General features: G+C 38.0%; 2 pseudogenes; one reads left to right on the forward strand and one right to left on the reverse strand.

Annotated features, from left to right (window-relative positions):
• LOC145053182 (polyubiquitin-like) overlaps positions 1-11792 on the reverse strand; it is a 216143-nt pseudogene extending 204351 nt beyond the window's left edge.
• LOC145053180 (uncharacterized) overlaps positions 1-15282 on the forward strand; it is a 91235-nt pseudogene that overhangs the window by 9118 nt on the left and 66835 nt on the right.

Raw genomic sequence — 15282 nt, forward strand, 5'->3', positions numbered from 1 at the left:
ATCCAAATACATCTTCGTAGCTCCGGGATGGATCGAAAATTTCGACCGATGAGCCTCTTCCATCAAAGTAGTATGCGTACCGCCCACAAACGGTACCCAAATCCGACCCTGAAAAGTCATAAGCCCTCGACCATCCGTAACGAACTCTGAAACCAAACCAACAACCCGTTCCCTCTTATGCATCTCCGGTCGCACAGCCTCGGCTTGTGCCCCACGAATGGCATCCAGTACCGAAGCTATCACGGTCAATCTCAAACATACATCTCGCAGTGGAGTGCTCTCCGCCCTGCGGCTCAATGCATCAGCTACCACATTAGCCTTGCCTGGGTGGTACAGGATCTCACAATCATAATCCTTAACCACATCCAACCACCTCCTCTGACGCATATTTAGGTTGGGCTGATTCATCAAGTACCTCAAACTCTTATGGTCCGTGTATATCGTACATCGAACCCCATACAAGTAGTGACGCCAAATCTTAAGGGCGAACACTACTACCCCCAACTCTAGATCATGTGTGGGATATCTCGTCTCATGAGGCTTCAGCTGCCTCGATGCATATGCTATCACATGTCCCCTCTGCATCAACACCGCACCTAGCCCCAAAATCGATGCATCACAATATACTACAAAATCCTCCATCCCTTCCGGGAGAGCTAATACCGGGGCTTCGCACAACCTTTGGCGAAGTGTCTCAAAGGAGGTCTGCTGCTCGGGACCCCATGAGAATGCAACACCCTTTCGGGTCAATCTGGTGAGTGGCACTGCGATCTTGGAGAAATCCTTGATAAATCTCCGATAATACCCTACCAACCCAAGGAAAATCTTGATCTCAGAGGGTGACTTTGGCACCTCCCAACTCATCACCGCCTAAACCTTGGCCGGATCGACCAATATCCCTTCCTGATTAACAAGATGTCCAAGGAACTGGACCTCCCGCAACCAGAAATAACACTTGGAGAACTTTGCATAAAGCTTCTCCGATCTCAAAACCCCAAGGACCTCCCTCAAATGCTCCTCATGCTGCTCTCTAGATCTCGAATATACCAGAATATCATCGATAAATACAATCACCGACCGATCCAACATCGGCCTGCATACCCTGTTCATGAGATCCATGAACACAGTCGGGGCATTGGTGAGCCCAAAAGGCATCACCACAAACTCATAATGCCCATATCGCGTCCTGAACGCTGTCTTCTGGACGTCCTCATCCCGCACTCTCACCTGATGATATCCCGACCTCAAATCGATCTTGGAGAACCAAGATGCTCCCTGCAACTGATCAAATAAATCGTCGATCCTCGGTAACGGGTAACGGTTCTTGACCGTCAGCTTGTTCAACTCCCGGTAGTCAATGCACATCCGGTGTGAACCATCCTTCTTCTTGACGAACAGAATAGGTGCTCCCCACGGCGAGTTGCTCGACCGAATAAATCCCTTCCCCAGCAACTCCTGAAGCTGCGAGGATAACTCTTGCATCTCTGGAGGTGCAAGACGATAAGGCACCTTAGCGATAGGCGCGGCCCCCGGAACCAAATCAATACCAAACTCCACTTGCCTCACAGGAGGCACACCCGGCAACTCCTCGGGAAAAACATCTGGAAACTCACGCACCACCGGTACCTCCTCAACTGAACTCGGTCTCTCGGAAGTCGCTCGCGTATCCATCACATACACCACAAAACCCTTACAGCCCTGCTGTAGACACTGCCTCGCCCTAGCGGCCGAACAAAAAGCTGATCCTGAACGTGTACCCTCGCCGTACACTGAAAGAACTCCTCCACTAGGGTTTCGTATGGTCACCAGCTGACGCTCACAGTCGATAACCGCGCCGAATCGGCTAGACCAGTCCATGCCCACAATGACACAGACATCACCCATCGCAATAGGAATCAGATCAATCGGAAACTCAACCCCGAAAATCTCTAACACACATCCTAGGAGAACCTCCGTGGCACAAATCACTCTATCATCAGCTATGGAAACTCTCAGAGGCCGACTCAATGCCTCACGACTAACACTGATATGCTGACTAAAGGCCAAAGATACAAAAGACCGACTCGCACCCGAGTCAAATAACACTAAAGCAGGTACAGAGTTCACAAGGAAAGTACCTACGCATAACATAATATAAGCATAATATCTCAACATCAAAATAAATACATGAAAGGAAACATACCAGCCACAACATTGGGCGCAGCGCGGACCTCCTCCGCAGTCAGCTGGAAAGCTCTCCCTCGAGCTCTCGGCGCCTCGGCCTTCACAGGCCGACTCTCTGTAGCTCTGATGGCGGTAGGAGCAGATCCCTGAGATGCTCCGCGCAACTGCGGACACTCGGCCTTCCGGTGTCCGGTTTGGTTGCAGTGAAAACACACTGCAAACCCCTTGGGGCAGTCCTTGGCCATATGCCCCTCCTTGCCACATTTGTAGCAAGATCCCGCTCGGCAGACTCCATCATGACCCTTGCCGCACTTCCCGCAAGTGCGGCTCTTCTGGCTCCCTGGTTTGGGATCAGCGGGCTTGGCCCGCTTGGCTGCCGGCTGAGACTGTGCCAGTCGCTGATCCCTCCCCTGAGACTCCGCCTCCTCCCTGGCCTGAGTCTCAAGCTCAATCTCCCTCTTCCGGGCATTTGCCTGAAGCTCAGCAAATGTCTGGTACGAGGAGTTCGCAGTGAACTCCCGAATATCCCGCCTCAAAATGCTCAAGTAGCGGCTCATACGTTCCAGCTCAGTGGACACGTGCTCAGGGCAGAACATCGCCCTCTCGTGGAACATCCTCGTGATCGCTGTAACTGACTCAGTACCCTGCTTGAGGGTCAGAAACTCCTGTGCCAAACGCTCCCTCTCCACCTGGGGAACGTACTCATCCCGGAACATGGTAGTGAACCTCTCCCAGGTCATCGCAGAAAGCTCAGCAGGCGTATAATGCGCCGTCACAAACTTCCACCAGTCCTTCGCTCCCAAGCGAAGCTGGTTCAGCACGAACCGAACCTTCAAATGCTCAGGAGACGAGCAAGTGAAGAAACACCCCTCAATATCAGATATCCACCTCATAGCTGCCACCGGATCCTGAGTCCCATCAAACTCTGGTGGTTTTGTGTTGCTGAACTCGCGGAACAGCAACGCATCACCACCTTGCGGCCTCGCAGCAGCAATCGCTGCGGTAGCCGCTGCAGCAGCAGCCTCAGAAAGAGTGGCATAACGCTTATCAAACGTCTCAATCAGTGTGGTCTTTATAGACCCAAACATCTCTGGTATCTCTGCCCTGATGGCCGCAGCCACCTCCTCCTGGATGATTCGGTGAATCTCCTCCTCACTGGTACCACTGCTCTCGGGCATCAAACGTGTCCTCACCATGATCTACCTCTGAAATACAACATATGATAAATTAGAATCCACACGAGCATACTCACACTCGTCAACTCTTTCCTCCTTGATTCTTGGTATTCCAAAGATTCTTACTTGGGCTGCACACCGCTCCGGTGCTTCCAGTAGTACGGGCCCAATACTACTGTCCGCACCGCACCAGAATACACTCCAAGTCCTCCTCTTCGGATCCCAAGTCTCAAGTACTCTATCATGCGTAGACCACTCTCTAATAGATCTCTCATAAGCCCCTCGCTGCTACCTACTCACTCTCAAGCATCTCATAGCAGCTCATCTCTCCTTAGGCTAAGGCATCACAAATCAGGCCACTCTAGTCCTAATAGCAATACCTAGCCTACTCTAGCATGCAGATACATCATATCAATATCACATAATATAAAGGTATTTTGGGAAATCACCGTTCGGGCGCTGATTGATCGTACACACATCTCTTGCTCTGCGTTTTTCCAAAAATCTTTTACTCTTTTTGAAAATACATCTCAAATCCTCAGTTTGAGTTCAAGTACGCCCGAAGGTGTACTCGAATCCCTCAAACCAAGGCTCTGATACTAACTTGTAACACCGTAAATTTCAAAATAATTTTTCACAATTTATAATAACATTTCCCATTAACTTTTCATAAAAACATCAAGTTTAAATCTCAATTCACATTATACAAAATCCCAAGATCACAAGTATAACAAAATCCCATGCGTATGTACGGATCAAGCCGGCGCCTTCCCACAGTCATCGCTAGTACCTGAAACAACAACACTAACACTGTAAGCACAAAGCTTAGTGAGTTCCCCAAAATACCACAAACATATCACATATAATTTTAGCCACTCGAGGCTATAACTCTATGGGTCCGTGCACCCAAGCTCTGTGAACCCTCAGGTTCTAACTCTGGGAACCATCCGGTTCCAACTCTATAATCATGCACAACATAAATCACATAGACATCATGCAGTACAACACATAGCATACACATAACATACATACACTAACACATAACTCTGATTACCTACTCAAGGTAAAGTATAGTGAGAAGACTCACCTCGCGTATCTCGATGACTCACAAATCCTGAAATCCCTCGTGCCCGATCCTCCGAGCTATAATCCTCCTATAACATCATATGTCTCTAATTAACACTTTTAACACTAAGGTTGACTATCCCTCAAAAGTCAACACTGGTCAACTCTGGTCAACGGTCAACGGTCAACTTTGACCGGACTCGGCGAGTGCACTAAGGCGACTCGGCGAGTCTAAACGTTTTCACCATATCACCAATCTACTATAACTTTTGTACACATATGACCATTAAACTTCACTTTTGTTCAAAAATTACAATTATATTACCGGTAATAGTAGGCCACCAGCCACGTAGTATGCCAGGTGGCATGCCATATGGCTGCTAACGTGGATTTTACTGTTTATTATGTTTAAATGATTCCATTAAACTATTTTTGTACACATTATGCCATTAAACCTTTTTTTTTTACACATTTTACCATTAAACTTTTTGTACACATTTTACCATTAATCTTATATAAATTTTTCAAAAAATACATATTTTTACATAAAAATAGGTTTTTCATCACCTATTGTGACTCCCTGATTTTGTAAGGCTTCGGGGAAAGGGTTTGATTTTGACAATGATACTAAGCACTCAGTTTTACAACTACGTTGTGAATTATTGTTGGTCATACATCGAATGAAACCCACAAGGTTTGAACTTGTTCTATCTGGAGTGGCGAAAAAGTACTCAATTATTCATTATTTTAGCTAATGTCTAATAAACTTATTCTTATAAGTCATTTTCCTAGGAAACTACATTTGAGGTGCATTGAAATTAGGTTGTTGTTTACCAATAGGAAAATTACTTATAAGGACAAGTTTACTAAACTTTAAAAAATTAGTAAAATCCGTATCTGGTGATGGAAAAGCCATTTTTTTGTAATAATTTGTATTTTTTGTAATGATATTTTTTAAATAATTTATATAAGATTAATGGTAGAATGTGTACGAAAAAGTTTAATGGTAAAATGTGTACAAAAAAAATTACTGGTATAATGTGTACAAAAAATAGTTTAATGGAATAATTTGTACATAATAAACAGTAAAATCCACGTCTGCAGCCACATGGAATGCTACGTGGCTGGTGACCTACTATTACCGGTAATATAATGGTATTTTTTGAACAAAGGTAAATTTTAATGGTCATATGTGTACAAAAGTTATAGTTGATTGGTGATATGTGTACAAAAAAAATTCAATGATATTTTTTGTACAAGTCTAATACTTCGTTACCCTTACAAGTCATTTTCCCTAAATCAAAATGCACAAACACATAACGTTCCAATCTGGGCCATATCCATGTCATGCCTGGATATGCAAATATCGACTTTAATTCAAAACATGGCCATGCTATGTCATATTACCTGCCATTGGCATAGCACAACCTAAAAGTTCACCTCTTAAATCACGATTCTTAACCAACATCAGCCCCTTAGGCAACACATACCACCATTTTTTTTAATATGAAATCCTATTTTAACACTAGCAAATGGCTAAACTTCTTACAAACATTAAATGTACCATTTTAACGTCAATACTTTAATAAATAAAGATTCTAACAACTCATTTGAGTCAAATTCCAACAAAATCAACAACTAGGACACATTGACAAATCACTCCACTTTCTTCAAGATTCCAAGTTCCTACTCCAATCTTGCCAACAACTAGTAGTACTAGAAAAAGATGGGGTTTCCTACCAAAATTTCCAAGGAACTCTAATGCATTGGTAGTTCCTACCTAAGTTGCACGGAAACATATATTACAACGGGAAACAGATACAGAACGGAAACGAGAAATGGCAAAACTCAAAAATTCAAGATACAGATACGACAATATAAAAATATGAAAAAACATATATATTAAAGAAATTCCAAAATATATAAAGTTTAAACTCCAAAAATACTAAATATTTCAAAAGTAACTAATTATCAATAATCAAATCATTTTCAAAAATCCGGTTCATCTAGTGAGAGATCTACAACCTCTAAAAACCCGACATCTTCCATTGAATCAAAAGCATCTCCACCCACATCCCACGTCTTTACATCATCTTTCGGGGTCATTGACAAAAGTCGGAGATTATTGTGAATGTAAACCAAGTCTTGAGCACGACTTGTAGTCAACTTGTTCCTTTTAAGCTAGTGAATAAATGCATAAGTACTCCAATTACACTCAGCACAAGAAGAAGAACTAGGTTGTCCAAGTAATCTAAAAGCCAAAGTCTAGAGAAAAAGAGTTTGAGCACCAAAGCTAACCCACCAATTATTGGGTTCCATAGTAGCCATCTTTGAAATGTTTGTTAAATCTTCAAAATGACCACTCTTCATTGAAAACATTGCATACTCATCATCTTTAGGAAACAACCTTTGAAAACATTTTATCCTTTCTTGTGAAATTTCTCCATTCCTATGTGGAGAAAATCTTGTCGAATCCTCCATTAACCATGCATCACTATAATATCTACAACATCCAAAAGTTAAAACATAAATATATAATAGAAATCAAGTGTATAATTTAAAATATTATACCTTGGATGTAAAGAGTGAGCTAAACAATGTAGGAGAGTGTTATTCTTAGCCCATCGAGCCACTAAAATACGATACACAACGTCATAAAAGAAACTTATTTGAGATGACAAACGTTTTTCTTTCTTGTAGATCTCAATCTTCATTTTCTCACTCATAGAATCCCACATCTCATACACCAAGTGTAAACATGACTTGCCAGTGTCACAAGCTCTAATCATCTCATATATAGTTCTAGTGAAACTAAGAATATATGCTACTTTGTCCCGCCAATCATCATTCAAAATATATTCTTTCACAGAGTTTGCTTTCTCAGTGTCATCTAATCTATAAGAAGACCATTCTTCGCTTATGACCATAGCTTGAAAACCCCTTTTGATAAGTTTCAATCTCTTAAGCATCACAATGATGGAGGCAAAGCGAGTGTCAGCAACAGAAAGCAACCTAAGAGGAGCAAACTTGGTGAAAATCGAGAGCCTCATGTTATGGTTCATGGTGAAATTTTTTATTGCAAACGCCTCTTCGTGAACTTCTTTTATCCAACTGCACTGTTCATATGTTAGTTCATTTGTTTCCACATTCCTCGGTGAACAAATGTTCTTCAAAACAAGATTAAGTGTATGAACAACACATGGTGTCCAATAAATGTGAGGCAACTGACTCTCTATAATCGATTAATCTCTTCAACCGCCTTACAATTTGCTGCATTCTTAGTAATGATTTGCACAATGTTTTCATGACCAATTTCATTGATGAATTCTTTCATAAACTCAGCAATAAAAAATCTATCTTTCACTTTCCCAAAACAATTCACTACCTTTAGAAACAAATGACCATAACCTGAGGTACCCATGAAATTGATTAGAGGTTTTCTTGTAGGATCACTCCAGCCATCACTCACAATAGTCCCACCTTTTTTCTTTCCATGTAGACCTAAGTGGCTCCAATAGCCTGTGAACATTATCTTTTTCTTTTTATAGTAATGTTGTTCTTAGCTTATTATAACCAGGAGGTACATAACGATCAATTTTGTTGTTAGCAGGAAACTAAAAAGCCCTGACATAGTGTGGATTTCTTGCAAGATTAAAAGTTAAACCTCTGGTGTAAAACATTCTAGCTATTTCTTGATCCAGTTGGTCCCTAATTTCAACACCAAAATCTCTTTCAATAGGTGTTGAAATACCAACACCAGCTTCACATGGCAACCAGACTTCTTTCGCTTGTGACTCAACTTTCTTCTTTTCATACGCATCTTCTAATTGTATCATGTTAAGTTTGTCAGCTGTTGTTGCTTTCTTGCAAATAGAAATCTCAGTGTGCATATTCAATTAAAACAACATGATTTCAAGAACACACATAATAACATTGACATTCTCAGTTAAACAACATGAAAAAATAAGGTATTCATTGACTTTATCAATTCAATTATATTACATTAATCAAAACAAGAAAGTGAATCAAAAGCCTCTTATTTCTTTACCATTGTTCATGAGTAAATAGTTCTATTGAATAACATGAATCAAAAATTGCAACAAATAAATGAATCAAAACAAAAATTGCAGCCTCTTATTTTATTATTTCTTTACAATTTTTCATGAATCAATACAATAAGTCAATACATCAATCAAAAATCGAAAATTACATCGACACACACACACACACACACTAATTTGAATAGTAGATTACCTTTTATACCAAGCAAATGTGCTCTAACTCTAGAATATGATCCTTGTCAGGTTTCACTGCAAAGGTTACACTTAAACTTCCAACATCCTCGTGCTCCATCAAGTTTATCGAGTTTAGTCACATTGTCCCACAATGGTGGTTGGTCTATTGATGTAGATCATCCTTGTGTTTTTTGTTCTTGAGAAGCCATAATAATCGATATGATTTCTGAATTGGTGAGTGCTGAATGTCTGAATGCTTTCTGATTTTCTTTCTTGCTCTTGTCTTCTTGATCGACGAGACAGAGAGGCAAGGGCGTAAGGCAGTAAAACTAAAGTCGTTCACTAAGGAGACAGTAGGCAGCAACGATCAGTTTAGCAATTAGCCGTTTAGGCTTATAAAGTTGTAATCGACTAATTGTAGGGTAACAACAACTGATATAGGACTACAACCCATTACTCCAGTAGCGCAAATTAAAAGCCCATGCAAAAAAAGAGGAAACGTCAAGGAAACTTACCAGAAACGTTTATGGGATTGTCGATACTTGCCGGAAGCGTTTCTCGGCCATTTCACCGCCGTTTCCGTTTCCCATGCATTTTAGATACAGAACGGCTCATGTGTTGGTGTTTCCATGAATCATAGGTTCCTACACATTTTCAAGGAAATTTCGAGAAAAATATCATAAATGCATTTTTTACATATTTCCAGGGAAATCCCTCGAAGTTCCTAAACATTTTTTACATGTTTCAAGGGATGAAGGGGTAAGGATTTGATCCTCAATTCCATTCCATCCATTAAATTAACAAATCCTTAATAGTTTAACATGGTAAAACCAAGTCCAACGCCAATTTAATCATAACATCAAAGGGAATTTGGCTACAATACTCATCGACGGTAAAATCCCATAACAAATTAATTTGCCCATAAGCCCAAATGACATTCTGATTTAGGTGGAGTTATAATACATGAAGAGAATACTGAAGATTAACATGTTCAAACAAGCATTGAACTCTGAAACTTCTCTGAAGGTAATTGGGCCTCTTTTGTTTAATTCATGGTTCAGTAGGTTCCTATCATTTTATCTCACTTCCTGTAATCGCATATGATGTTGATGTGGCTCCTTCTTTTTGCTTAGTTGCCGTTATCAGAAGTTGCCACCTCATTCTTAACTACTGTGTTACCTTCTTATTCATGGTTGTTGTCTCTGCATGTTGTCCATTGATGTTGAGTTGTCGACAGCATGATCTCACAATGTCATTCTGACCTAACACTTATTGTATCTAAATTCGAGTTAATTGCTATTATCAGAAGCCGTCTTTAAGAAATCCATACCTCAAGTTTCTTCTTCCAAATGTTTGCGACCTTTTGGCTGTTGCTGCTTTTGTTATTCATGGTTGTTGATTCCCCATGTTGGCCATTTGATCTTAACATCTTAATCTCATATTATCTCATCTAAGAAATATGGTTTAGGGATAAAATTTGGAATTTAGACACATACGACCTAACCCTTTTTAACAGATTATAGCTAATTGCCAGTTGTTGAATCATATATGACCTTTCATTTGTGCGCTAAAGAACGGTTTTCATTATATTCTATAAGTACTACAGTTAACCTGTTATATCATTATTCATTACATATCCCGTGGAATACCATATCTCTCCAAAAATCCGCATTTCATCTCCAAACTGTATACTCAGTGCATTGGAGTGTTTTTTTTGTATGTTATAATCCTTTAAAGTTCTAGGACCCTCAAGGTTCTCCCCAGCAATGATCAAATGCTGTTGATGTCGTGAAATCTTCTCTGAATCCTGAATCTTGGCCTTCAGTTTATCAATGGTAATTGAGTTTTTAACTACCATAGTGATGGTGTTACCCGTTGGCGTTCTCACAAAGATCTTCATCCCAAGATGAAGCGTAGATTCCTTCTGGACTTTGTAACCAGCAAGAGTCCAACAACCATATGCTAGGTGTGTTGGGTATAATTCTGATTTTTAGTCAAAGGAGGTGACTGATTCAAAGCATACAATTTTATTATGGATAGTTTAGTCTTTTGCTTAGAGTATGAATAAGTAAAGGCCATGTTGGCCACATTTTTTTTTGAATGGTTTAGATAGGTTTAGTTGGCTCCTATTTTATTGCTTTGACTAGGTAGAGTTTGTTTCCCTTAAAAGTGGAGTAGGCAGCTAGGTACGTGTATATATATTGTATGTTATGATACTGAATAAAGTGTAAGAGGTTAGGCCATCTCCAATGGGAGTTCAATGGAGGGTTTAATGGGGAGTTTAATATCATTAAACTCAAAATTCCCATTGTGGGAAAGTGACTAGGATTCAATGGAATGGGGAGTTCAATCCCCATTGAACTCTATATTCTCTCTCTCCTCTCTCTCTCTCTCTCTCACACACATATATATATATATATATATTATTTATTTTAATTTTTTAATTAATATTAATTTTAATTGTAGTTTTTAATTTTTAATTTCATGCTAATTAATTTTTTTAAAATAATAATAAATAAAAAGAAAATGATAAATAATGTGACAATCCATTAAATTGTATAGAGTTTAATGGAGTGTAGAGTTTAATGGGTAAAGTTGTATAGTAAGTGGAATGTATATGTGTTAATCCATTGAACTCATATGAGTTCAATGCATTGGAGATGGTCTTAGAAAGATGTAGCCCTATGTATCTGTTTTCCTTCTTCTTTTCTGTTCGTGTACAGCAACAACAGGAAACAACTTTTGTTTTCTTTCATATTTAGTTGGAGGTTGCAGGGTTTGTTCCAACAAGGTGTTTGCCGACAAAGATAAGCCTCTGCTATTCGGAAGAGATCGCTTCCTTGTCCTGTATCTTAGACTTCACAATGTCTATTGTATTTGAACTTTCAACCTCCAAAGTGATCGTTTTTCCAGTTAACGTCTTGACGAATATCTGCATTCCAGGACGAGAAGAAAGGTGGACTCCTTCTGGATATTGTAGTCCGGTAGGGTTCGGCTATCTTCCAACTGCTTCCGGCGAAAATGAGTCTCTGCTGCTGATTAGGGGGATGCCTTCTTTATTGTGGAATTTGGCTTTGACATTATCGATTGTATCAGAAGTCTCGACCTCCAAGGTAATGGTCTTGCAGGTGAGGGTTTGGACGAAGGTCTGCATAACGCCTCACAAGAATCAGGCTAAGGTGAAGAGTGACGAGGGTTATGTCGTCTTTGTCTGCCCAGAACGGGTTGTGATGAATTTGTTTATACTATTGGAAAAGGGCAACACGTATCATGCCCAAACCATGTCATCTTTTAACATCAAAATATTATAACATGTTAGATTTAGAAAGAGAGTGACATGATAATATTTTTTAACATATCACGAAACAATATGAAAGGGGTGGTATGTATAATAACACCAATTTTTTATTGCCACTTCTGAAAAATGCACAAGCATGTTGCATGCTCCTAGCAGTCGTAGAGATACGTTAAACTACAAATTAGTTTTGACACTTGGATTCAGTCGGTTATCTTCTGTCGCTTTCCATTTCAATTGGTAACCTAAAAATGATGATGTTTAAAATTGAAAATAGCTTATTTTTGAAACTCTCTTATTTCATAATAAAATACTTTTAGGTGTGTTTGTACAAACTAGCTTTTCAAAAAGCTATTTTGAGTATTATTTTTTTTTTAAATTTTTTTCTAATACATCCTTAATTAATCATAAAAAACATATTATTTTAAATATTATTTTATATCATTTTATATATTTCAATTAGTTTATCAACTAATTTTTATGAAATGTTATTTTTGTCGGCTAGCTTATAAGCTGTCAGCTAGCCGCTACTTTATAATCTATCAACTATCTTTTCAGCTACCTGCTAGCTTTTCAATTAGTCTGCCAAATATATATAGTCTTAATATTTTACTAATATATTATTTGATGTTAAATTTATAGCTAATCTTATGAATTTATCATACTATCTTTTATAATAAATACTTGCTGATATAAAAATATAAAGTTTTAAGCGTATCTCAAACGTCATAGTCAATAATGAATTGATAGTCAAATTTTAGATGAGACGTTTGTATATCATATTCGGATTGGAACTGTAAAAAGTTTATATTCAATATTACAGAAATATTTTTTATAGTAGCAACTCTCACACCTCAACTGTTACAGAAAACCAATAATATTTTTAATACTATCACTCTAACGATGTATTTTCGTATCTGATTTAACAAAAGAAATGAAAGGAAGTGGGAAGTAAAGGGAAAATTCATGTTCCCGATATTTATTCTGATAGAGGTGGGGGGAAGATTTGGTGATAAATTTATTTCCTAATTTTTCTCCTCGACAGGGAGGAATCGGAGAAAAAGAAATTGTCGGTTACTTTACGTGTTGTAGATTTACAAAATAACCCACACTCTAATATAATTATAAATGTAATGTGTATGTTCATAAATCATGTTCTTATGGTCTGCTAACGGTTGTGTCTTCTCCAAGTTGTCGATGATGCATAATCTCATAACTCGCATCAACATTTACTGTGTGTTCTACAACCCCTCGTACTTCCCATAATTCGCTACAAAACGTGTACTATCTCTCTATACTTCAACGGATAAAGGAGAAAACGTATATATTCTTTTGGTTTTCCTTCTCTTTGTTCACTTTTAATTAGAATTCGCTAAACCTGTACTATCTCTCTATACTTCAATGAATAATTAAATTATGTCTCCACTCACTACTACACAAGTGATTTAATAATGCGACCCATTTTTTATTTTTGAGGCGGTTGATATTAAAAACCGCCTCATCAAATGTATAAAGCATTAAATAATCCAATAACAGCTTTAAAAAAGCACCGGATAAATTCTGAAAAGTTTTTGTTAAGGCGGTTAAAAATAAATAGCATCAAAAAAAGATTTTTTAAGGCGGTTAAAAATAAATAGCATCAAAAAAAGATTTTTTAGTGCTGCTTCATGTAACAGCATCATTAAATAAGGATTTTTTGATGCTCTTTTTATAAAAGAGCATCATTAAATCTTTATCTTTTAATGCTATATTTTAAAAAACGCATCAAATGAAAACACTTTGATTTTTTAGTGCTACTTCATTGTAAAATCATTATTAAATATTTATCTTTTGATGCTATATTTTGAAAAAATAAAAGCATCAAATGAAAACCAGCTATATCTGTCTTTTAGGGTTTCTGTAAACTCTAACATACTTCGAACTTTTGGAACATGAAGATTCTCTGCATTTATGAAACATAAACATAAATGCGTAATAACTCAAAATACCCTTATTAATTGTTTTGCTATCTTCACTAAAGGTAATTTTAATTTTATTGTACTTTTGATTTTATTCTAAGTATTTATTTATTAAATGATTGTTTATTGATATTTTTTAAATTGATTAGTGTAGACTGTGAACATGTGAAAATTTTCATAACTTGTTTGTTTAGAATCAATATATTTACCTTCTTTGAATGTTTATTTTAATTTTCAGATGAATCGTGATTATTGGATGTACAACACTTCACGTTTTTCTCAATTTTATATAGAGGGTGTTCAAACTTTTATTAGGGTTGCCGAAGAAAATCGCTTAGAAAAAGGAAGTGGATCGATTTGTTGTCCTTGTAACGTTTGTAAAAACTTTAAAACGTTTAATTGTACCGAAGAAATAGAGTATCATTTGTTGCAAAATGGTTTTGTGCCTAATTACACTTGTTGGTCAAGACATGGAGAAACACTACTTGATTGTAGTAAATCCTCGACCAATTTACATATTAATAATAGTACATGCAACAAAGATTCATATGTTGTTGATTATGATCACCAGTCAAATGATCATAATGACAATTTCAATGAAATGTTCGATGACATGGAGACTAATATGGGTGATGTTGAACAAGAAAAATTACATGGCCTATTTGAAGAAGCAAAAACACCGTTATATAGCAGTTGCAAATTTATGAAACTTGATGTTGTATTGAGGTTGATGAACTTAAAGTCGAAAAACGGATGGAGTGATAAAAGTTCACAAGTCTATTAGTGCTTTTGCATGACATTCTTCCGGAAGACAATGCATTACCCATTTCTACATACCAAGCAAAAAAGCTAATGTGTCCGATGGGATTGGAAGTTGAAAGAATACATGCATGTCCAAATAACTGTATGTTGTATAGAAAGGAGTTCGAGAATAAACATAATTGTGTTTTTTGCGGTGCATCGAGGTATAAACGGAAAAAAGATTTGGATGAAGTTGACGATGATGTGACAAAAAATGGACCACCGGCTAAAATGTTGTGGTATCTCCCTACTAAGACATGTTGCAGATTCACCTCAGTGGAGAAACATTGATAAGAAGTATCCTGAATTTGGAAAAGAGATGAGAAACATACGGTTTGGGCTTAGTTCAGACGGGATCAATCCTTTTGGGAACATAAGCAGTCGTCATAGTACGTGGCCGGTTCTTTTGTGCATTTACAATCTTCCACCGTGGTTATGCATGAAACAGAAATACATTATGATGTCGTTGTTGATTCAGGGGCCGAGACAACCTGGTAACGATATTGATGTGTATTTGTCTCCTTTGATTGATGACTTAAAAACTCTTTGGAGTTCGGGTGTAGACGTATATGATGCTTATAAGAAACAAC

Source organism: Lactuca serriola, chromosome 5, assembly GCF_051521515.1.
Source record: "Lactuca serriola cultivar US96UC23 chromosome 5, Lser_US96UC23_V15, whole genome shotgun sequence".
NCBI classification, from domain to species: Eukaryota; Viridiplantae; Streptophyta; class Magnoliopsida; order Asterales; family Asteraceae; genus Lactuca; species Lactuca serriola.